This window comes from Lonchura striata, chromosome 13, assembly GCF_050655825.1.
Source record: "Lonchura striata isolate lonStrDom1 chromosome 13, ASM5065582v1, whole genome shotgun sequence".
NCBI lineage: Eukaryota > Metazoa > Chordata > Aves > Passeriformes > Estrildidae > Lonchura > Lonchura striata.
Window position 1 is genome coordinate 9,168,737 of NC_140715.1, and position 22,955 is coordinate 9,191,691.

Here is a 22,955-nt window from a genome sequence, read left to right on the forward strand (position 1 = left end):
TTGTTGTCTCATGATAAATCTTCAGGCAGACAAAGCTGCTGCTTGTCTGGAGGTTAGAAATTTTAGTGGAATCAATATGCTTTTCCCATGCTTTCAGAAGTATTAAAAAGCATTGAATAGCAGTAGTTACAAATACAAAGCCTCAGATAAAAGTAAATTAATTTTTCACCTCAGTAACAATAAAGATGCTGGCTTTTCTTTGTTTTTGTTTCCCTCCTTTCTGCATCAACCTCCCTTCCTCACTCATTCAACAAGATGAGGAACTTGTAATCTTACCTGCATCCCTGAGAATGTTGTATGGCAGAAATAATCACAGTTGGGAAAATATATTCTATTCGGAGTTTTATTATATTTTTTTAAGAAGAGTAATTTATGTATTAAATGCTATGAAGTGGCTTTTGGGAGGTCTTTCTGAATCTCCTGCTCTATAAGTAAGACAAATATCCTGCTGAGCCAAAGCAGTACTCATTAGCCACACAAGAATGGTCAAGATAAAGGAGTCTGGACCTCAAGAGCTACTTCAGCACCATTTTTAAGGGGCTTGGGGTTTGGGATTCTGGTTTTTGGGTTTTTTGTTTGTTTTTCAATTGACTGACTTCTGAGAGCATTTGCAGTTATATTAACTAGGGTAAAAATTAGGTGATTGGAGAGTCATTTAGCTTCAAGGGAGAATTCATGTGAGCATCTGGTTTTGGGAAAAACAAAACCATGTTATTTAGAGATTTGCATTGCCCTGCAAGGCCTCTATTAGAGGAGACATTAACTGAAAGACTGTTACTTTGACAGGTAAAAGATCTTTTTGGTCACTATTTTTCTGTAAATGCTTGTTTCAGAATTTGGTTTTGCATTGCTCAAGAGATAATTCTCTTCCAAAGACTGCTTTTAAGCATATTACAAAAGTAAATGACATTTTAAAAATTACTAAGAATACAACAGGACTCCTCTATTTAGATTCTCAGTGGCCAAATTATCCTGTATATGCTGTACATTAATTTCACACCTAATTTGAAGCAGGAGGAATCTGAGTGGTTTTATGTACTCTGAAAAACACATCTGTGTTATGGGGGAATGATCCAAAATGGTCAGAAGAAAAGAGGGAAATGTCTGTTTAAGAGCAATTTTAGCAGGGGGAAAGCATTTGAGTTGGTGGTACTGCAGCACCTGTGTTTAAGGGTCTTTTCTGTTCATTATCCTGCTCCATTTCACACTGAAAAATTCATTGGCATTGAGTTTAAGATTAAAGAAGCTTATTTATGACTACATAAATGTGGTCACCAATTTCTTTTCATATGACATTTCTGACTTTTTCCCCCCCTTAGATATGTGGTAATCCCCAAGTTTTACACTTGGAGTTTTTAAATATCTCGTCAATTTATATCACCATGTTTTGAAATTAAAACTTGGCATTGTCTCTGCACCCTTTGTGACTATTGCATATTGCTACTGTTATGGGCTTTCTTTCTGTACTATACCAGTAAAATCACTTAAACATTTCTGCAGCACTGGCAGGTTTTACGTTATTATTTTCAGAAGTGCTTTAGACTTTTTGAAGTATATGAGACAAATGAAAGAAAGGTGTTGCATTGCATTTTTAGAAAAATGAGCAAATTCTCTTCTCATCAAAGCTCTCTTCCTATCAATGGAAATATGAATGAGAAAATAATTTTGGTAATCTTTGCCATGTAGTAATGTCTAAGTGTAGTCATACACCAGTAACATTATTATACATCTCTGAAAAAGAGAATTTTCTTTGGCTCTCACTAGTCATGTATTAAGTATCAGCAAAAATTCTGGTTTGGTGTTATATGGACAATAATTTTTCTTTTTTCTTTTTTTTTTTTTTTTTTTTTTTTTTTTTTTTAATGAGACAGACCTGAAAGGATAAGTGTATTTTATGGATAGATGATACTCTGAACCATCTGAAATGGTTTGGTAAGAACCATAGGAGGTGCTTTTTGCACATAATAGAATCTATTTAGCTCTGACATTAGAAATGCAGTATTGTCTGAAGACAGGTCAGCTTTTTATGAGGCAAAAATTACAAAGAAAAATTGCATGTAATGTTCTGGAAACAAAAAAAAATAGACAATGGTTTTGCAATTGAAAATAGCTGCTACCAGCTGTTTTATAGATTGGTCACTGGGGCTTTAATGAGAGATAATTAACTTGACCTTATATAAGGTAAATGATGCTTTTATTCTTTGTGTACTATGAATGAAAAGCCCTTAGGAACACATAGAATGAACTGTAGGATCAATTTTTAAGTCTGTCTGGTGTTGTTTACTTTAGCTGCCACATTACCTTATGCCGCAGGGAGTATAATAAAGGAAATAACCATCCTTTATTGAGACAAGCAAAACCACAAACATGCAGCACATGCAATTTTAGTTTACCTCTAGAGCATTAGTGGAATCTTGGTGTCTGCTGAGATAAATTTAAGTATTGATAGATTTCTGGTCAAATTCAAGCAAATTTTGGCATGTTCAAGTCCTATAATGTGTTTAATACACTTCCCCTTGCAGGGAAATATAGTGAGCTTACAGAATACCTTAACTGGTTTCTTCCTGATCACAGAAGAAGTTTGTAGCAGGCAGAGGAACACAGCTGAGGTTTAATGACCAAATCACCAGATGAACATTGGACCATAAAATGAGGTCTGCATAAAAAGAGAAGAGGATAAAAATGCCCTGGGCCTAATCTGCTCTCCCAGATTTAAAAAAAAATTAAAGAAAACTTAAAAATTATTGAGGCTGTATGCTTTGGAGTTCCTTGAGAGGACCATTTCAAGATTTTATGTCACATTGCCTTCACAGTACCACTTCCTTGTCTGAACTGGATGGGTGCTGATGACATAAGTTGCCTCTGAATAACTGATTAATAGGAATGATTCTACTTGTGACAGATTTGGTGCTTTCACTTATTGTGTAAGCTCCCTGAGAAATTACTCATAATTCAAATACAAAGTGAAAGACAAAAATAATGTAATAGAGTTCTGTGCAATATAATGGAGCTTGAAGATCCTACCAGGAAGAATTGAAGCTATACAGTAACATGTAATTCTAAACATGAGATCTATGGTAGTTGATTAGAGGTAGCTGGATGACAATTGTACCAAACAAAATGAACTATTGGAAGTAAGCTTATAAAACCCAATTTCATGAAGTTTATAATGTAGCACTCTTCAGTTGCTGAAATGAACATGATTATCATTAGAACAGTCTTGTTTTTCCCTCCCATGACTGTCTGTGTATGTGTTTTCCTGTGAATATGCATGTGATTTAAGCTCCCAAATTTCAAGATATTTTTAGTTGCTAAAATGTGAAGCAGAGCTTTTGTGCCTTTGTTCTCAAGTGCCTGGTGTCTGAGTTATAGTCAAGTTTAATTTTTTCTCTATTCAGCTGGACCACAGGGGAATCCTTGCTTTAATTAGTAAATTGCTTTTCAGTTATGTTTTTACACAACCAATCACGGTTGAGTTTGCATTGCACTGTGGTGCTTATCCACTCTGTCAAGTTTGTGTTAGGAAACCAGCTCACCAGCTGTTAGGGAAGAAAAGCAGCCAGTTGGCAGTTCTTCCTGAAACCTGGAGGTGCTTATTCAGAGCTGAAATGCTGTTCTGGGAACTGGTGCACAGAGAGGCTCGGGTTCTTCAGCTCACAGCTCCTGACTGTGTGACACTGCTGAGCCCCTTGGCCCAGCTGCCCTGGCAGCCCACAGGTCACTGTGTGCCACAGGAGATGCTGCTGTCCCCTCATCTGTGAGCCAGCAGTGGCAGCAGCCCTGGACAGATCTTCACTAGCAATTGTTTGTGCAAGGAGAGTCAAGTGCCTCTGCTGTCACTGAGGTCTTGTCCTGTGTGGCTCTGGGACCCTGATGGGTTTCCATTGTCGTATGAAGAGTCTTTGAACTATCTTTAAATATGGAATAAATGCTTCTGTCTTCAACAGCACTATCCAGCTGTTGCTCTCCCTGCTTGCCTGTGCTCTGTGTGTTTTAGGCTGGCTCTTGATGAGCTGACTCTGGCTGCAGTTGCTCTTTCTGCCGACTGCTGCTTAGTAAGATCCTTGGGCCGGCACCAAGGCAATCCCCAACAAGCTCTGCCATCACAGTTCTCTCTTCTTTTGCACCAGGCTTCCCCACAGGCCATCCCAAATCTCTGTCCACCTAAAGAAATTGGAAAGCATTTCTGCAGGTGCAGTGGCTTCATGGACATGTGAAGCCTTGCTCCAGTCATCTGTTTTGTCCTTAGGTAAAGAAGGGTCACAGGATCTTTTCAAGGAGTTGCTTGTTCATCTTAGTGTGAAATTCAGAAAACAAACATTTTGAAAGTAGTGATGGAGTCATGCTTCTGAGACTGAACAAATCTGAGTTATGAGTGCTTTGAGACCCCTCCTGTGCAGGAGTGAGGAATAAACAACAACTTGAAGGCCAGAGCAATCTCCTTTCTTTAGATATGTGAAATCCTGGAAATATGATGTCCCCATGCCCTCCATGCCCTCTTTTTGGCATCTAGAATACCTCACTTGGAAGGTTGAATGGATGCAAACTCTTCATGCTGCTGGTATAAAACACATCCAAGTTTTTATTTGCTAGCAAGTGGTTGCAAACCCCAGTAGGAGGGTGTACCTCTCCTGTAAGGTTAAATATTTCTTCATTTTGTTTCTAGTTGGTCTGCTAAGCTGTACTATAAGGTAGGGCAAGTCTTCGTTTCTCTAAGTGCCAAATTGCCATAAAAGTATAAATGTAATGTTATTTAAGACTTGGCTGATGATTATGTGCTGGGATTAAATGTTGCAAATGCTGCAGTTTCTGTAGGTGGTCAGTTCAAATACTGCAGCACTTTTGAGCAACTGTTACTATGTCACAGTAGCAGGTATCAGATCAAATGATTGAATCAACATACCCTATTCAGTGTAGTAGAAATGCCATTTGTACTATAATATTATCATTGGAATAATGTCCCTTGCTTTGCAAATGTCTTTGCTGTGCCTTGGCATTTAGTAGCAGCAGGAGACCATTATCCTTTAACAATGCACTATTTCATTGACATTATCTCTTAAGTAACACATATTACACAAAGAAATTCTCCAGGTGTGTTTCCTTCTATACAGAACACAAAGTGTTTATGGTAGTTCATGCAGCTAATTTCTGTTGATCTGGTTTTTCCCTTCATTGCGATACGTTTGTGTTAAGACTTTCTTAAGGTATCAACAAATGAAGAAGGAAATTTTTTATGATGCTTTTAGAGGAGTGTGTGTGGGATCTTAAAGCTTTAATTAGAAAGCCACACAGCCAGCCTTCTACTTTTTTGAAAGCTGCATTATGATATGTGGTTGTCTGGTTCTGTTGGTCCTTTTCTATTTCGGTTTTTTTTTTTTTTGGACTTCAGCCTTGGTAACAGCAAGGCTTTGGCAGAGATGTCACTCCTCACTGCATCAGGTCAGAATTATGCCATGTGATATGGTACCAGCCTTCCACTTTCTGCAGTAATTTTCTTTCCTGTTTATTTCTCTTTTTCACCAAATTTAAAAGTGATTGGTGCAAAATCATCTGCTAGATTTGGAAATCTTAAAAAAAAAAAAATAGAGAATAAACTTCTCAGCCTGTTCTATGGCTGAAATTATATTTGTATCTGGAGATGTCAGTAGAATGACCTATATTCTCAAACACCACAATTTGTGCTCATCTATTCCTGTATTTGCCTCATTGCAATTTTTCTTCCTTGAATATGCAAATATGTGGTTTATTTTTGTGGAACTAATATTGCTAATGTCCTGCAACTACTGGGTTTTTCCCAGATGTGGAGCACCCTTAGCTGGTTGCAGATAACTTTGTTTGGCATAATAAAATTATATCTTTAAAGAATAGGCATGCAGAACAGGAGGTGCTAAGTCTGCAACAGATGCAGTAAAATCCACCAGTGAAAGATTGGAAGCAGTTTGTCAATTGGAGGTACCAAAAGGATTTCTTAGAACTTTATTATGTCCATGTTTAAGCTTGTTGTTCATGTGTAGCAATAGTACCTCTTGCTTTTAGGTGTGATGTTTGATTCTTCTTCATTAAACATAACAGAGTGGGGGTTTTAGGTGTTTTAATTGACATTTTGAAACTTGCTGCTTAAGATGCTTTGGATTTTTGCTGTTCCAGACTTTGTATTCTGTGCTGTAGTCTGGAAAATTTCCTCAATTTTCTCATACCAATTTTGTCTGTGTAATGTGGGATATTGTGATCTAGGTTTCAATAACCTGCTCATATAGTCATTGAAATCCCATTTTATGGGAAGACAGGAAAAAAAAACAAGAGATTATGTAGGCAAATGGATCATTGCAAGAGAAAATAAAAATCAAAATATGAACAACTAATTAAAATGAATGCATAGAAACATCCAAATATCAGTCCCTAACCCCTATTAACTGTTAAGAAAATATTGAAAAATTATCTGTTTTATTGAAATCCTCAATGAACCCTTCCACACGTGACATGATTAACTTATTTTATAAATACCTATGCATAGCAATATATCTGTGAGTGATTGAGAATGTGACCTGGAGGAGGACATCCTGTGAAGAGACAGCAGCACTCAGCTGTATATTTTAAACCAAAAGATTCATAGATGAATTAAGATATGCTTTAGAGCATTATGTCTGGATATAATTTGGATCTGGGTTTCAGCATGATTACTGCTGCCACTAGAATGGACAGGCACCTGCTCTGCTGCTGAAGAGCACAACACCTTGGTCTGCACCAGCCACTCCTACAGCAAGGCTGGTGCTGCTCTGCCTGGAGATAACCTGCTCATGTCAGAGAGCTCTTGGCTGCATCATCAAAGTGCTGGCCCATTTGCTCTGAACAAAACCATCATCTGTATGGTACTGCATTTTTCATGATATAGTATTAGGAGAACAATGAAAAGAAATGAATCTGTGTATTTTTAATCTGCTACTTTAAGTATTTAGCTGTATGGGAAAATGCTCACTTAATATATTTCAAGTCATATGCACCCATGTAAGTGTGGATAAAATCATTGGCTTTCCTGTCAATATTTGTTTATAAGTTGTAGATGGAGCCTTAAAACTAGCATTTTCTTGGGGCTGTTGCAACAAGGTGTGGTAACTTCACTTATATGCCACCTATTTTTTCCCACGTTCTTTTGAGCCGAACATAGGAAGTCAATTACTATTTAGTGACATTATAAAGTGATCTTAAAACTGCAAATTAATAGAATTACTATGATCTACAATGCTTCTGATAGTGCTCTCAGTTCTTGAGGTAGAACTTTAAGACAAAATTCACTGAAGTTCAGGAGAAAATAACAAGTTTTGATTTTTTTCTTCTTTCTTAGTTTATTTCCTTTACTCTTTTTGATTAAGGATCACAATTGGAATAATTCACTGCTGATTGTATGATGGCACATTGTCCTAAGCAGAACATTTTCCATAAGCATTTGTTCCATAAGTAATTTTAACTTATGTCAAATACTTATGAATCATCCTCTTATCACTTACAAAAAAGAACTTTTAGTCTTCCATCTGTTTCTCCTTAATTTTCAGCTTTATTATACACGCAATTACAATTTTCATCTTCTAAAAAATTCACTACACAGTTAATTTCCCACAGAAGATAAATGAATAAAAATTTGTTTTCTTTTGTATTAGCCTGTCTGTTTTATATGCTCAGCTAGCAGCCAGGAATATTTTATTTCAACATTCAGGTTTTAAAATGTCACTTTTAGTGTTAGTAATAGATAATATATGTGGATATTGTGTAAATTATCCAGTGGTTGGAATCTGAATCCTCTTTTACCCCTTCATTTTTGCTTTCTGTTTAATTCTAGGCAGAATGGTTAATTACACTGTACTAAGATGAAAGTTAAAAATTGCTATTGTTCTACAAATAAGCATGAAGTAATGAATGAGGTTTCCCTATTAACTACGTATTTCCTGTGAGATTGTGCTGTTCTTGAACATAGAAATTAAAAAATTACATATAAATAGCAACTTTTCCCAGCTCACTCAGTGCAGTTGTATTGTCATGTTCTAAAGTCATGAAAACCCCTGTGTTGTGGTACTAAAGTGTCATGATATCCTTCAGAATAACACTTAGTAATTTAGTACTTCTGTCTCTTTTGTTGTAACTTCATCTGGGAAGGAGGTTAAATTTTAATTAAATACATATGATGTGATCATAAATGTTGAGGTCTGTGATATGGAGGGGTACATTTTTTATTAAATCACCCCAAGAGTTATTTACAATTATACATTTTTATATAGCAGAGTGTGAGATAATTTTTTTTCTTGCTAAGAAAAATTATAGAAGCTCAGGGCCGTGTAGTTTTTTTTATTTTTAATTCCATTTGACTCAAAGGAATCACACTCGTATAAGAATTTAGAATAAACTTAGATTAGGGAATAAAAAACATATTTACTGTTTATTTAACTGATTAATGGATACATTTTTTACAAAGTATGATAGCAATATAAATAAAAAGAAAGTGAATTAAAGTTCTAGAAATGGAATAAAGTACAAAAAGGCTTTTCTTGCACCCTGGTCTAGAGAAATAAGGATCCAGATAAAACCTAGGAATCAAACAGAATCTAATGAAGAATCATTTTTAAGTTTCCCACATGTATCTCCAGAAGCTCATAGAAGCTCAGAATTGTCACTGTGTGCATCAAAAATCCATGGAAGTTTTGTCTGGGTTTTTTTTCCAAAGCCCTGTACCAAAGTGAATCCATTATTTCACTACGTGCATGATTAGCAGACATGTGAAGCTTTGTGCCTAAAATCTTTGAATTTACCTGGTTTGTCTTGTTTGGTTCCAGGGTTTTTTTTTGTTTGTTTGGTTTTTTTTGGTTTTTTGTTTTTGGGTTTTTTTTGTTTGGTTGGTTTTTTAAGACACTTCACTGTATTGATTTGATAAAGTACTCTTTTGTAAAACCCCAAATTGTATGCTTAGTTTAAAGCACTTAGCAGTTTCCTCAGGAAAGGTGTTTTCATGAAGTATTGACTTCATTTACTTTGTTTGTGCAAATCTTGCTATAATTAATTTTAGGTATTTTTTCCTATTTAATCTAAAGAGTCTTTAATTCTCCAGGCTCAGAGATAATCTCTAGCTGTAAATATTCCTTGCTGAATAGCTCAAACAAGCAGACACTAAATTCATGTTTCAGTGGGTTCCTAAATAATTGTGTGTGAGAGCGCATGCATTCCAAGTGTAATTTGTTAATTGTGAGCTGCTGTAGATAATCATGTTATGCCTTAGGCCAGCTGAGGTCTAGCTTGACTTTTTGAACACTGCAGAGATGAGGAGATAATTTGAGAGGAGTACTTAATTGTAATATTTGGTGACATTAATCACAAGTTGTCTAATAGAAGAAATGAAGCAATTAATTTAGGGTGTGCTTGTCTCAAAACGCTCATGGAACAGCCCAGGTTGGGAAGGACCTCAAAAAATCCTATGTACTTGCTTATATTCCCTGTTCTTGCCTCATCTCACCCACTGAGGGGAAAAAAATGCAAATAAACCACCACCAAACAAACAAAAAACCTGCCAAACTGTGCACCAGTTTTCTAGATAAGCATGAGTTAGAATCTGTGTCTGGGCAATACTTTCATTAGTGAAATCACTGCTAATACAACATAATCCAAACATCTGCAATGTCCTGCTGTGTTCAGGAGGAGACCTTTGGTACAGGTAATGAAGAAATGTTTCATTGAGTAACACAGCAAAAAATAAACAGTAAAAAAATTGCATTGATGTAAATCAGAACTTGAAACCAAGTTAAATGCAAATAAGTGACAATAAATAAGCTCCTTTGAGTAGAATCAGTGAAGACATTTTTGGAAGGAGTGTGTATGTGCTGGTTCAGAAATGCTGTTTGGAATGAATAGCTACTGTTTGTTTGAACATTTTTGTTTAACATTAGGATTGGCTTAGGTACTGGGGTAACAGAGCCATGAGAAAACATAAATACCTGTTTATAGGAAGATCTATTCAATAGGATTTTCAAAATCCTTTACGAGTTTATGATTCAAATTGGTGTTTGAAAACATGGTTTATTCTCAAAATGTTTTTTTATATTTTAAGTCAAAACAAAAAAAAATGTTTTATCCATGCTAACAATTTTTAGCCATTGTGTTGATTTAATTCACATTCATATGTCCTCTCTTTGTACTTAAATTGATTTTTATATATTCGAGAAGAAAGAATATTTTTACAAGAATATAACACCAGTACTTTTCACTAGCATGATTCCTTTTTTTAAGATCTGCACCCTTACCTAATCTACTCTGTTACTTTATAAAATTAACTGAGATATAACAATTATTTCAGGAAAGCACTACAAACAACAGAGAGAACTGTGGGTAAAATTCCCATATACTAGTTTCATTTGCCAAACAAAGTTTCTGATAAATTTATACCTTTAATTTAAATACCCTTAGGTATGGAGCTCTTGTCTCTAAATAATTGTACACCTCTTCTCTCACTGAGCACAGAGCAGAGCATATGGGGCAGTACTTACCAATTTACTTTTTAAAAAATTATTCTGAGCTGCATTTCCTTTCTTTTCGAATTATTTCACAGCTAAGAAGGTTTCAAGCTTCCTAGTGGTTGGTTATGGATTAGCAGGAAACAATAACATTAAAAAACCCCAAGTCCTGCCTGTGAAAACAGAGAAGGGTTTCTTATCTGTGGGGCTGGTACTAAATTTGGGTTCTGTTGTGTTTGCTTATAAATGTGGATCTAAACGCTTCCTCGTTTGCCCTGTGACTTTCTGGGAAAGTTGATAATCAGAATTCAAGAATAGAGTGTTGATAAGCAAAGCCCAGCAAGTAAAAAAAATGTAATGTGTTATGCTGGGATGTTAGTGCTTACTTTCTTTCTTGCTTACTTAATGGGAGGGAGGAAAATGAGGAAGAGAAAGAGACAGGTGACGCTGGTGAAACACCTTTTCTGACAAGTGCACTACTTAGGAATTCACTTCTTAAAATAAAATAGTAATTCCTAATGGGAAAATTTGATAGTGCTTCTCTTTCCTTTGGACATGATTGAGAATGCATCTCAAAGTAAAGTTTCTTTTTGAAAAATCCTAAATTTCAAGTGGTGTATAGCAACATAAGAATATGTTGTAAAGCACTTTCGTGACTCTTGAGACAGGAAACATGCTGTTATTTGAAAAGAATAGATGTGTCATCAATCAAGCCAGTGAACTGCTATATAAGTGCATTTCATGCATGAATTAACCAGCTACTAGCCAGTAGATATCAAATCGATGTATGCTGCTTCCCAGCTAATATGGATTGTGCTCAAGCAGAAATGCTACATCCAGCTCATGAGGTCATGGCTAGGAATATTTGAGCTGCTGGAGGTTTTGCTTGTCTAGCACCTGCTAAAGCCCTGCACTTACTGCTGTGGCTCTGCTCTTATTTACTATGGTCTAATAGTTTGAGAGAAAAAGCAAAGCATTTCAGCTAATGTCTTTTTTGAACATATTTAACAAAATCTTTATTGTGAAGGTAGAAAATCCAGTGTAACAAATTCATCAGGACTGATGAAGCTGCCAGGAGATGAGTCATTGTTTTCAGCACAATCTCAGTGGAGTCATAACAGAGCTTTTTGATTTATTTGTGTCTCTGTATGTGTGTTTGATTTGGTTTTTATTTTAATTTCTCTCCAGAATTCCAATAGTAGGACTGCAAAATGTGTTTGACATCTACTGACCATTGGAGGGAAAGGGAAATAATGGTTCTGTCATAAACAGGGATTGAAACTCTTTTGCCAGGTCATCTTATGAATGAAAACACATTTTGTGTAAGCTTTAAGGAATGTTTGATGATTAGTTTCTACTGTAAATTTAGTGTTTGTTTCTGATCTATGGATTAGTTGGTTTCCATAACTTTATCAAATTTTTGAGTCTTTATTGTAAGAATTGACAAGTTTTACATTGGAATATATCCTTAGACTTCTTTATAACAGACCACATTGACTTTGTTAATTTTATATTGTTTCCAAATGTATAGAGGTGTGAGAATGATAAGCCAATTCCACATGTCAAAAAAGGAACCAAATGCATTGCATTCTTTTACCTGTGAAAAAATGACTACTGCTATGGAAACACTGGTTTAGTGTTCCTTCAGCTGTGAAGAAAAAGCAAAACCCTTTCTCAAGGGGTTCTGAAGTATTCATAGAGCTCTGATTCTTAGGCATTTCATTTTCCAGAAATTTCAATGAATGTTAAGTATGTGAAGTAGAGAGAAGGCAGGAAAGATTGTATCCAGACTGGTGGTTTGGATGTCCAGATGGAAGGAATGATGTCAAACTGAGTCCCAGCAGGTTGTGTAAATGCCTTCCAGTAAGAGTAGCTGGAGGAACTGCTGTGTAAGTTGAAAGTTTGCTCTGTGCAAGATCTTAAAATTGCTTAAAACCCATCCATGTGTCTGCCAAGTCAAATACATTTAAAGTACAATTATAATGAAACAGCTTAGTTTAAAATGTGATCTGTGTTTCCTAAATAATTTCCTGATGCACTTTATGGGTATTTTCTAGAAGGGCTAAAAAGCATGGAACCAGTAATATTTTTATTATTAATTATATTTGACAATATTTATCACCATTTCCCCAACAGGCTGACTGACCAGGGGGAAAAAAAAAAAGTATGATATCCTTATTTATCCTTATTTTGTTAAAATAGGCTGGCTTTGTATTAATGACAAGTAAGAAATACTTCCATGCCATTTGCATTTACCATATACCTTTCATTCCTTGGAAAAAGGTTCTCTTGGGTCTTGTTCTTGATCTTTCCAGGTGTCAAAACAGTAACTTCCACTGGGTCACTGAAATACAAGTCTGACTTGAACTCTGAAAAAAATAGTGAACCACAAAGGAGGTGACAAATTTTGAACATTGAGATGAGGTGTTTAATCAGACACAAATAAATAAACCCATTTGATAGTAAAGGATGCCAAATTAATTTTTTCTTTTTGATTCTTGAAGTATATTTCTGAACTGATAGTACAAGTGTCAAGACATTATTAGCTCTTGATGAAAAGCTAGTTTCAGTCTGATAAAATATAATCAGGATTGTTTACAAAGTATCTATTAATAGTGTTGAAAGTGGAAATAAATTATTTAATTTCATAGAAAGTTTGTTGGCACAGACAGAAACCTTGAAGATTAAGAGAGAAAGAAAACCAAAAAAGGCAAAAATCATGTACTGTATAGGAACAGGGAAATTGTTGGTGCCAATTGAAGCATATAGGAAATTGTGAACAATGGCTGCATTCAACACCTCAGTAGCAACTGAATCCTGTTGATTTCTAAGTGTCTCAAATAGTGAGATTAAAGAGTGGAGGCAATTGCTGAGAAAATGACACAAAAAGACTGGAACAATAATACACTAAACAGAACAGATAAAAGAAGTAGTGTGCAGTGGCTCTAAAAATCAGACAATGGTGATTTTGAATCAAACTGAAATTAAGTTACAGTCACTGCTAGAATAGGATGACCATCCTGATTTTTCCTTTTTGAAGGATACGGAGCCTCTTTCTAAATGCAAGTGGCAATTTCATTGTTATTAAAGTCTTGCTGTAATCCCTTTCTAAGGGATAGATTGAAAGTCCTGAGCAACTTGGTCTGACCTCACACTAGATCTTGCTTTGAGTGTGAGGTTGAGCTGGAGGAAAATACACCTGTGTGACAGAGGCACTTGTGATTAATTTTTTGCTGTGAGATATTCCAATAGGTTTTGGCTTTGCTGAACCAGGAACAATTTAGAGTATAATTAATTACTATTAGAGATGCAAAATCTTTTCCACCTGTGTTTTTTTTCAGATTTTTTTTCCTAGAGCATAATAAGAATAATTTTTCTTTCATCTGAATACATCATTTATTCTCTTGCAGTGTCTCAACTAAGGATATTCTCTTTGCAGACGTGTTGTGCTGTCATGCAAATTGGACCTTCTACCAGCTTCCACAGGCTTGTCATCTCTGAAAGAAATGATATGTATTTATTATAAGTTGTCCTTTTTACTTCAGTGCTGCCAGTTCTCTGCAGTACCTGACATTTTGAGAGGAAACAGCCTGTCACATCTTGGGCTTCAGGGAGGAGAGCATTTAAAATACAGGACAAGGTCTAGGTAACATGACACTATTGGGTTTTTTTTTTTTTTTTATATCCTCATGCTCTTCACTGTTCAGATTTCATGAAATCTATACACAAGGTTGCAGTTTGCAAGAGATTATTGGCTGAGGAAGGGCTGAATCCGGGTGGTTTGTCTGTTCCCACAAGATTGATGCGCACACGGGCAGGAAACGCATCCGTTTGCAGCGCAGCCTCTGGCACATTGCACCGAGATACAGAAACACTGCCGGGGATGTTTCTGGGGGAGATTTGTGCTTTGCTTCCTTCAAGGTGTCAGTTTGTTACTGCTGGATTAATGAACCGTTTTAGAGAGCTGGGAATCAGCAGGGCAGGGGATGAAGTGTTGTGGAATGTGACAGTGTTGAACAGGAGGGAAGTGCTGCTGGTGCTCCTCGCGGGACTGGGCAATGGCACAAGGAAACTGCCAGGTCACCCTTGCCTAGAAACAGCTCTGCTTCTCTTCCCAAAGTGCACACATTCGACAGAGATTTAGAAGAAAAAGAAAAACAAATAAAACAACAAAAAAATGCCAAGAAAATCAGCATAAAACATCTACAATGGTTAGTAGTAGTAGTAGTAATATGTGAGGAAATGTATGCATACAGGCAAAGGGAGAAGGACTCTAAGCTCATTTATTATAAAAATAAAGCAAAAATATTAGAAAAATAAAGGAAAAATAAAATCAGCACAGACCTGGCTGGTTTTGTCCTGTAAATTTGTGTGAAGTACCAGCAGCTTTTAGAGACCATAATAAGCTAAGGAAATAAATTAGTCTCATTGTATTTCACTTATACAGCATATTATTAAAGGAAATATTAGGTATGCCATTGGTTTTGTAATTATGCAATGAACTAAATACTAAAGGGAAATGTTTTGGATTATTTTATAAATATTTTCTTTCAACTTATTCTCTCTCACTCACTGCCTCTCTCTTACATCAGTATTCTCTGTGAATGTTGCATAATCTGTATAAACGTTGCTTTTTGAGGTGATCTTAAAATTGGCTTTAAAATATTAATTTTTATTAAATATATCCTTGATCTAGTTTTAGAAGTGTTACAAATACAAGATAATCATATCTACTTTGACAAAACTGTGTTATAGCTGAGCCTATATCTTGCCAAAGGATACTCCAAGTCAGAGCAGAAAATGTGATTGTGTTCAGTGTCAAGAAGCACCAAGGAAAGCAATTAGTTCATTAATTAATAATTTATCTATCTATCCAACTCTTTGTTTAGAGCAAAATTGAGAAAAGTACCCCGATTTTGTCCACTTTCTCAGTGCTAATATGACAGGGGTTTATTAACTGTTGGTTACCCACAATTTCTGTTAAATTTTAAAAGAGCTATGGGACTGTCCAGCTTGATTAGGAATTTCACTCTGATGTCTCCTAAAAGTCTGACTCGATACTTTCATCTGAACTTCTCTGCTCTCTCTTTAATTTTTATCATTAAAATGAAGGTGGTGTTTGGTGACTGCATAATGCCAAGGCTGTTAATATTGGCTCAGAATTGATTAGTATTCATATGTGCTCCTTTTTTTCTACAGAACTGTTAATCTTACAGTAAGGTTATCTGAGATGTTGGCTTTGGCCCTCTTAATCAAAGGGGAATTTTCACGTAGATTGATAAGATTTTCTATGTCTAAATCTCAGGTAATTACATCACAAGCAAAGCAAAATTAATAGTGTTCTCACTTGTGAAAGAGTTTTTATAAGGAAAATATCAAAGGCCAGAAACCTTAGCTGAAAGCCACTGAAATTGTTCAGGTACTGTGTGATACAGAGGGAATATGATGCAGGTTGGACAAGCCAAGGGTAACAGTATTACCAGAAAATTACTTTGAACATATCTAGGAAAATGAAGACTATACATAGATACGCATTCTTGAGTGTATCTTGTTGAACCTTCTCCACTGCTAACTGAGGAGGCAGCTGATTTTTTACCTGAAAGGAAATACTAGAAAATTTATCTGTTTTTAAAGCAAACTAAATATAGTAAATTCTTTTGCCTATAAAAACAATCAAATAAAATATTTATATATTTTTCCTTTTCAAGAAGTACATGCTCAGGCAGCCCAATTAGATGAAAGCACAGAAGGGAAATATTTTTGTTAGAACACTGCATTTCTCAACTAAGCATAAAACTTCAGTCTGAAGCTCAGATATATAAATTTTTGTCAGCTATTTCTCTAAGAATTTTAATATTGAAACTAAATTTACACTTTAAATTGAGATAACTTTGTGGCTTGTTTCAGTATTAAGCCTGTGGCTGAAAATTTAGAGATTGTTACACATCCTTTTACATGTGGAAAGGCACATGGAGCTATGTAGTGTAATAACTGAAATTTAATGACACTTTTATCATTGGAGTCTCCATGCCTCTCTGCAGTGACAGCTGCTTAATTGAAGGAAGCAAGGCTATGCTAATGAATAAATAGGTTCGGGGAATATTTATTCATTTGAAAAATATTGTAAAATATCTTTAAAATAAGTATTATGTGCTTTAAATTAACACCTATTTGTTTTAGTACTAATTTAGTGCATTTTTCAGAAGTTAATTGCAATGATCCAGGACAGCATTAACTTGCAATCCTTTCAGTCTCTGAATGAATTCTGAAGGCTTTAGGGATTTGTAAAGCATAAGAAAAAAGAGCACTTATTCAAATGTTATGCCAGTTTAGTTCTGCATCTAAGCAAAACGTGAATTCTCAGATTTAAGCCAGATTTCATCTATCAATAACTTTATCCTTACCCTGGACTTCCTCCCTCTGCCCCACTCCCCCACTGAAAGCATCAGACACTCAGGGTTCTGGTTGTTGTTTCTGTTTTTTCACTCTTGAGTCTCTGCTGCAAAACAATAATATCTTGGGCCACCATCTGCTCTCACCAACCTTTCAGCTGGATCTCCAGGTTTTCCTAACCACAGGTGTATTTCCACTCTACTTAATGGTTATTATGATTTTTTTATTGTTCTTTAGTATTTTCAACAAATTATTTACTTTTTTGCAAGGCAATTATATGATAGGCTATAATAGAAAGCAATATAAATATGATTTCTATTGAAGGGATTTACCTTTCTGAAGATCTGTGGAACTGCACAATTACATAGGGAATGATCTATGAGCTCTGGGAAATAACTTGAGATACACTTGAGTAAAGAAAACTTTGAAATTCAAATATAAATAAACTTTTTGATGTTTCTTGTGGCCTGAAATATTTTATTTTACTTCAAGGACACAACTAAATAATATTTTTGTCAGAGGCAGAAAACTACTGTTTTCATAACTTCTTTTAAGTAATGTTTCATATTCATATATCTCATACATGATGTATAAATTCCTTGCAAATAAAGAACTTTTCTGGTTTTTGTCAGCTTCTTCTGCTTCATCTTGGTGGTTCCAAAAAGATGGAGAGAAGGTGGAAGAATGTTTGTCTTTTCTGAAAAGGAGGCTGTAACTTTTTATGGGTCCCCTTCGTTGACATCTCTGTGTGAAGAGTTTCTTGATTATCTCATCTTCCTGCTTGAGCTTGTAACAAATTCTCTATCACAGAGTTTCTATTTTAACATTGTTGTAACCTAAAACTACATTTATCACACTACTTAAGAGAATTAATACAGCATAACTTTCTAACATCACACATTTAATATTCATTGTAACATTTACGAAAAGCCAATCATAAAATAAGCATTTTTCCCAGTGAGAATAGTCCATTTATGCATCGTACTCTGCATTTGCTTTACTCATCTGGGGATCCTGCAGTGCTGAGTTGGGATGATGAGATCCTTGCAGAAGAGAACAATCTGAGGATCTCAAGGCACGTGAATTTTAACCAAGCAGCAGTTAGATTGCAGTTTTCACTCCAGATTTGCTTTAATCAATCTTCCTCTTGTCACCAAGAGAACCAGAGAGCTCCAAAAGCTGTGGCAGCAGCTCCGTGCTCGCAGTGCTCTGCAGATTTCTGGCTCAGGAAAAGTGCAGCATCATACTTCAGCCTGGGCGACCTGTCAGCAATGAAAATCAAGTGTCACAGTCTTGCTAAACTAATTAAGGTTACAGGAAACTTAGCAGCCAGAACTGCTCCATTTCACTTGAGTGCATGAAATCCATTGCACTGTGAGGCTGTGTCACTGCCTAAATCACCACGGAGACACAATGTCAATATTGGCTGCCCTCAGTAGTGCTGAGGGGACAGATTAATGCTCTTGATGCTGAAATCCTACAGTCTCTTACTTCAGATTTCATCTAATTGGGATCAAAACTTTCATGCTAAGGAGTGAAACTCTGCTGACAGTCATTTGGTTTCATACCCATGAAAAACGCCAGTCACTTGGTTTTTAAAAATTTTAAAAGTTTAATAATAAAGTTTAGAAAAATAGTAATACAATTAGAGTAATAAAATTTAGAGTTAGGACAACTATAAGGCAATAAAAGGCAAAGAATTGCGGATGTCCGGATGCTCGCGGACACTTAATTCATGAAAAGCTTCTCTTGTGAACAAAAGAATAACCCTTAAAACAATATACTTGTTGCATATTCATATATCCTTCATGGTTATGCATACATTCTATTTAAAACAAGAAACTCTGTTTTATGTGAGCTATTTCCATTAACCCCCACGGCATCTTCAAGTCTGAGCAAGGCCTGAAGAAATTAGTTTCTTCTGATTAGAAGCCATAAATTCCTCCCCTCTGGAAGATTTAGGTGTTCCTCGAAGCGAGTATCTCATTCCTAAAAAGAAAATAACTCTCCCCTCATACATAGTCTTTGTTTTAACTACTAAAACTTCATTTTAATTAAAAAAGCACAATTAATCAATATAACTTAATACATATAGTAACTATCTGTGTAGAGCCATATAATATGCATTTTTCACAATACCCAAATAGTATCTTGCTTGATTCTATAACACTGTGTTCTTCTGAGAACTGTGGTGGGACATCAGCAGCCCATCCTGACTGCTTTGCTCAGCTGACAAATGAGAATTGCTGATAAATAATTCCAGGAGAGTCACAGCAAAGTAAATGCTAAGCTTGGTGTTGGGATCTTCTTTTTGGAACGATCATAAACTTGTGAAGATATAATTCCCATCAAGGAAAACTCCCCTAGAATGTTTCAGGAGACTCAGTTAATTACAAGTGTTTCACAGATTTAAAGCCAGCTTGGGAAGTTGGATTTGATAGACTGAGAGAATTCAACTTAAATTCTGTGTGAGGTTCCTGATGTCATTATTTCTGACTTTTTTATTTGTTTTGTGGGGGTTTTTTTGTTTATTTTGAAGTAAAGATTTAAAGAATGTGAAAAATACATTTTTTGAAAGGGCATATGACTATTTTGGCATTTCTTTGGTATCACCCATTCCTTCAACAGCTCTTTCTACTTTTAGTAAGTCACTGTGCACTTTGTGGTGTCTCCAGCATTAAGCAGACTTTTTACATTATTTTTTATCAATGAGAGACTGAGACAGAAAATTTTGAATCAAACATGTTGTAGTGCTGGTTTTAAATAAAAAGAGGATTGAAAGGATTGTCAATCAGCACTTTTAAATGTCATCAACAAGCAGTTTTTTAAATGTGCATGTTAAATAAATATCAGGCAAAATCTTCACCTTCAAGCATTTTCAGAAGGGAATTATTTTGTTTTAAAATACCCTTATGTGGAAATGTAGTAAAGTATTTTTTATAAGTTAGTAATAACCAGGAATGTGATGAGGAGTGGACTTAAGCCAAACCACAAATGAGTTCTGAATTCATTACTGCAAAGCAATGATAAGTAGCTTCTTCAACTTCACTCTGTCTTATACTATGTTTACAATGTACAACATGTATATTATATACATTAGATATTGTATATTCTTTCTGCTTATTTTTCTCCTCTGAAGTTTCCTACCTTTATTGCTTGCAGTGTTTGAGTAGCTGTTTTCTAGCCCTGTAATAGAAGTTTTGGTTACAGTCTTAAGCTGCAGTGTGAATCAGTCCTGATTTGTGTAATGCAGAAGAAGGAGCTATATTTTTAATGCATTTTCTCACATTGGACCTTATTATCATGCTTTGGAAAAGTTTACATCTGGTAGAGGCTTTTGCATTAGACACCCACTGTCATTGTGAATATTCATGACCTCTACTTCCTTTTTTGCCTTGATCAGCAATATGTCAGTTATTGGCCCATGGGTAGGTTTAGTTCAGACCTGTGTTCTAATCTTTTTAAACCAGTAATAGGCTCGAACTGATTTTTCTTTTTTTTTTCTCTACTTAAACATTTATTTGAGAGCATGAATGAAATGTGAGAATATAAATAAGAATGCCAGTATTGAGATTTTATGCTTTCCTGTCCAGTATCTTCTGTTACATAATTGAAATTGCTGGTCATTCACTGACACCATGTCTGTCTGTAATACTTCTGTTTCTCTCAATACAAGTTTAAATCCTCAGAGTATTTACACTTCCAGCAGCTAAAATGTTTGCAGGCAACCACTGCACAGAGTTAATGTGCAGAATAAAAGTTGCTCATGAATATGCTAATATTAATGAAACTGTTTGATACTTTTTTATTCATATGGAAAATTATGCATAAACATTAACTTTGTCTTATATTTGCTTCTCTTTTGTTCATTGTATGAAATAAAGAAGAGGGAATGTGGAAAGGTGAGGTGAGGAAAAGAGCCATCTTTGATCACAATAGAATAGGGGTAATGATGCCTAAATTTTTGCTCTGGACAGAACAAAAAATTTTATTACATATAAATCTAGGCAAACAATGGAATAATAATGGAATCATTAAAAATAATGAAAACTACGAAATGGATATTACAGAAAATATGCTTGCTTCTTCATATTCTAGGTTTCTCTTGCAACTTTGCCAATGCTAATAAGTTTTATACAGCATTTCATGTGCAGGGCAAGCGAGGAACCTCTTTATTTCTGTGGGAGAAATGTGCCTGTGTGCCTGTGCTGCAAACAGTCTGTCCCTTTGTAGCTGGTGTCTGTGCCACGGTTTACACAGACACCATCATCAGGAGCTTTGGGCTTGGAGTTCTCTCAGCTCATTAGAATTAGTCCTTTGTGCAAGGCTGTGAAAAGGAATTTGCTCCTGTTTCCTCTTCAAACTTACAGGTTCTAACAATCCCATCCTGTGAATTTAAAAGGATGCTAAACTTTAACATAATAAAATCATCCTTTACTTCTATTCCTCTACTTTTTTTCTGTGCCTCTCTTCCTAGAGGGAAGATATTTACATGTTTGTTTTGATATTTATCCCTAGAATAAAGGAGAATGCCCATATTTAATGTGAGTTTAACAGACTTCTGTTCTTGCAGTATTCCTATTAGATGAGAGTGTTCTTAATGTCAACAAGTAAAGGGTCTTGGGATACTTTAGGGACATTTTGTACCTGCACACCTTTTTTGAATTACTCTTTCATTTGGGATTTTGAAAACAGATGCCTCTCTCCTTTCTAAGGAATAAATCACAGTTTATGTGACAGATTTTGTTTTTTTCCCATCTTATCAATTTCACTTTGAAATATGTAGCTTGGAACATATTTGTTTGGTTTTTTAAAATTATCATTAAAAATAAAAACCTAAATTCAAAAGCCTATGAGAGTTTTATAACAATTTTAAAGAATTTCTGTTTTGGCCATCAGAAACTCCAGTCACATCTGAAAACTAGGGCCAACAGATGACAAATAATTTCCAGTCAGAACACCAGCTCTTTCTGGAACACAGTGTGTTTGATTTGAAACTCCAGCCTGGTGACTTGGCTTTTCTTCCAGCAATGCCAGTGCTCCAAATTTACAGTTTTATGTAATTCACTTCTATGCAATGAGCCATGTATGTTTAGGGTTTTTCCTCCTCTTCTTTTCCTCTTTTACTGAGGTGTAAAAAGAAAGAATGTTCTATGTATTTATGCAGTATATTGATACATGTAGGTTATTCCTTGGAATAGGAATAAAATGCACCATTCCAAGGATAATAGTGAAGTAATTTCTACTTATCATTACTTGATGATGTGATATGTTAATATAATGAAGACTAATAAATTTTCCTACTGAAGATTTTCTGATTTCTGGTTATTAATCAAATCCTGCAGAACAGTGATGAAACATAACAGTAAAATTCTTCAGCTGTAGGTGGAATGCTCTTGCAAGCAGAATTTCTTCCTGACCCTGGGGAGTGGGAAGTGGTTTCAGATTGTTAAAACTGATCAGATTATAGAACAGCATCAGGTGAATATATTTGGTAGTTAAACAGCTGGGAAGGCTCATTTGTTGCTTTGCTACTTGAGTCTCTGCAGAGTCACCATTGTGCCACCAGCCAAAGGTGCTGGGGCTCCAGGCATGGCCAGGGCTGCAGCAGGGGAAGGGGACTGACCTGTGACCAGTGCAGCCAGGAGCACTGGAGGGACAGAAATACCATCTGTCCTTTGTGTTGGTGAGGAGGAGATGCAGTAACTATTCACAACAGAACATGCATTTCCTCCTGCTTCAACTGAAAATTGAAGAGGCATTTTCAAGTCCATGTACATGGGCTCTTTTGGGGAGGGATGAGGCAAAAAATAAGTGTCTTTCCACCACTGAAATGCACATTTCTATAAAAAAATAGTTTATACTAATTCATCTGAGTGCACACTGTTCTGCAGAAGAGGAAGGGTCACTTAGTTTCAAGGTTCTGTCATTGCTTCCAGAATTCTGCTGAAATAGCCATGGTTCTCACAGGCCCTCCCTAGTTCAAGGGTGGGTATTGTACATTGTAAAGAGAATAATTACAGCAACCCAATTTCAGTGATCTCCTACTGGGCTGTTCAGTCTGTGAAACTG

At 35.7% G+C, this 22,955-nt stretch overlaps 1 protein-coding gene and 1 long non-coding RNA gene across 8 annotated transcripts in view; one reads left to right on the plus strand and one right to left on the minus strand.

The window, feature by feature from the left end:
- Window positions 1-22,955, plus strand: part of GABRB2 (gamma-aminobutyric acid type A receptor subunit beta2) — a 144,818-nt gene that overhangs the window by 24,825 nt on the left and 97,038 nt on the right. The gene's annotated exons all lie outside the window — the stretch shown is intronic.
- Window positions 1,969-21,134, minus strand: LOC146766165 (uncharacterized). The gene is made up of 2 exons (XR_014958237.1): window positions 20,952-21,134; window positions 1,969-18,145 (listed from the first exon to the last, which is right to left on the minus strand). It is a non-coding gene; the product is annotated as an uncharacterized LOC146766165 (long non-coding RNA).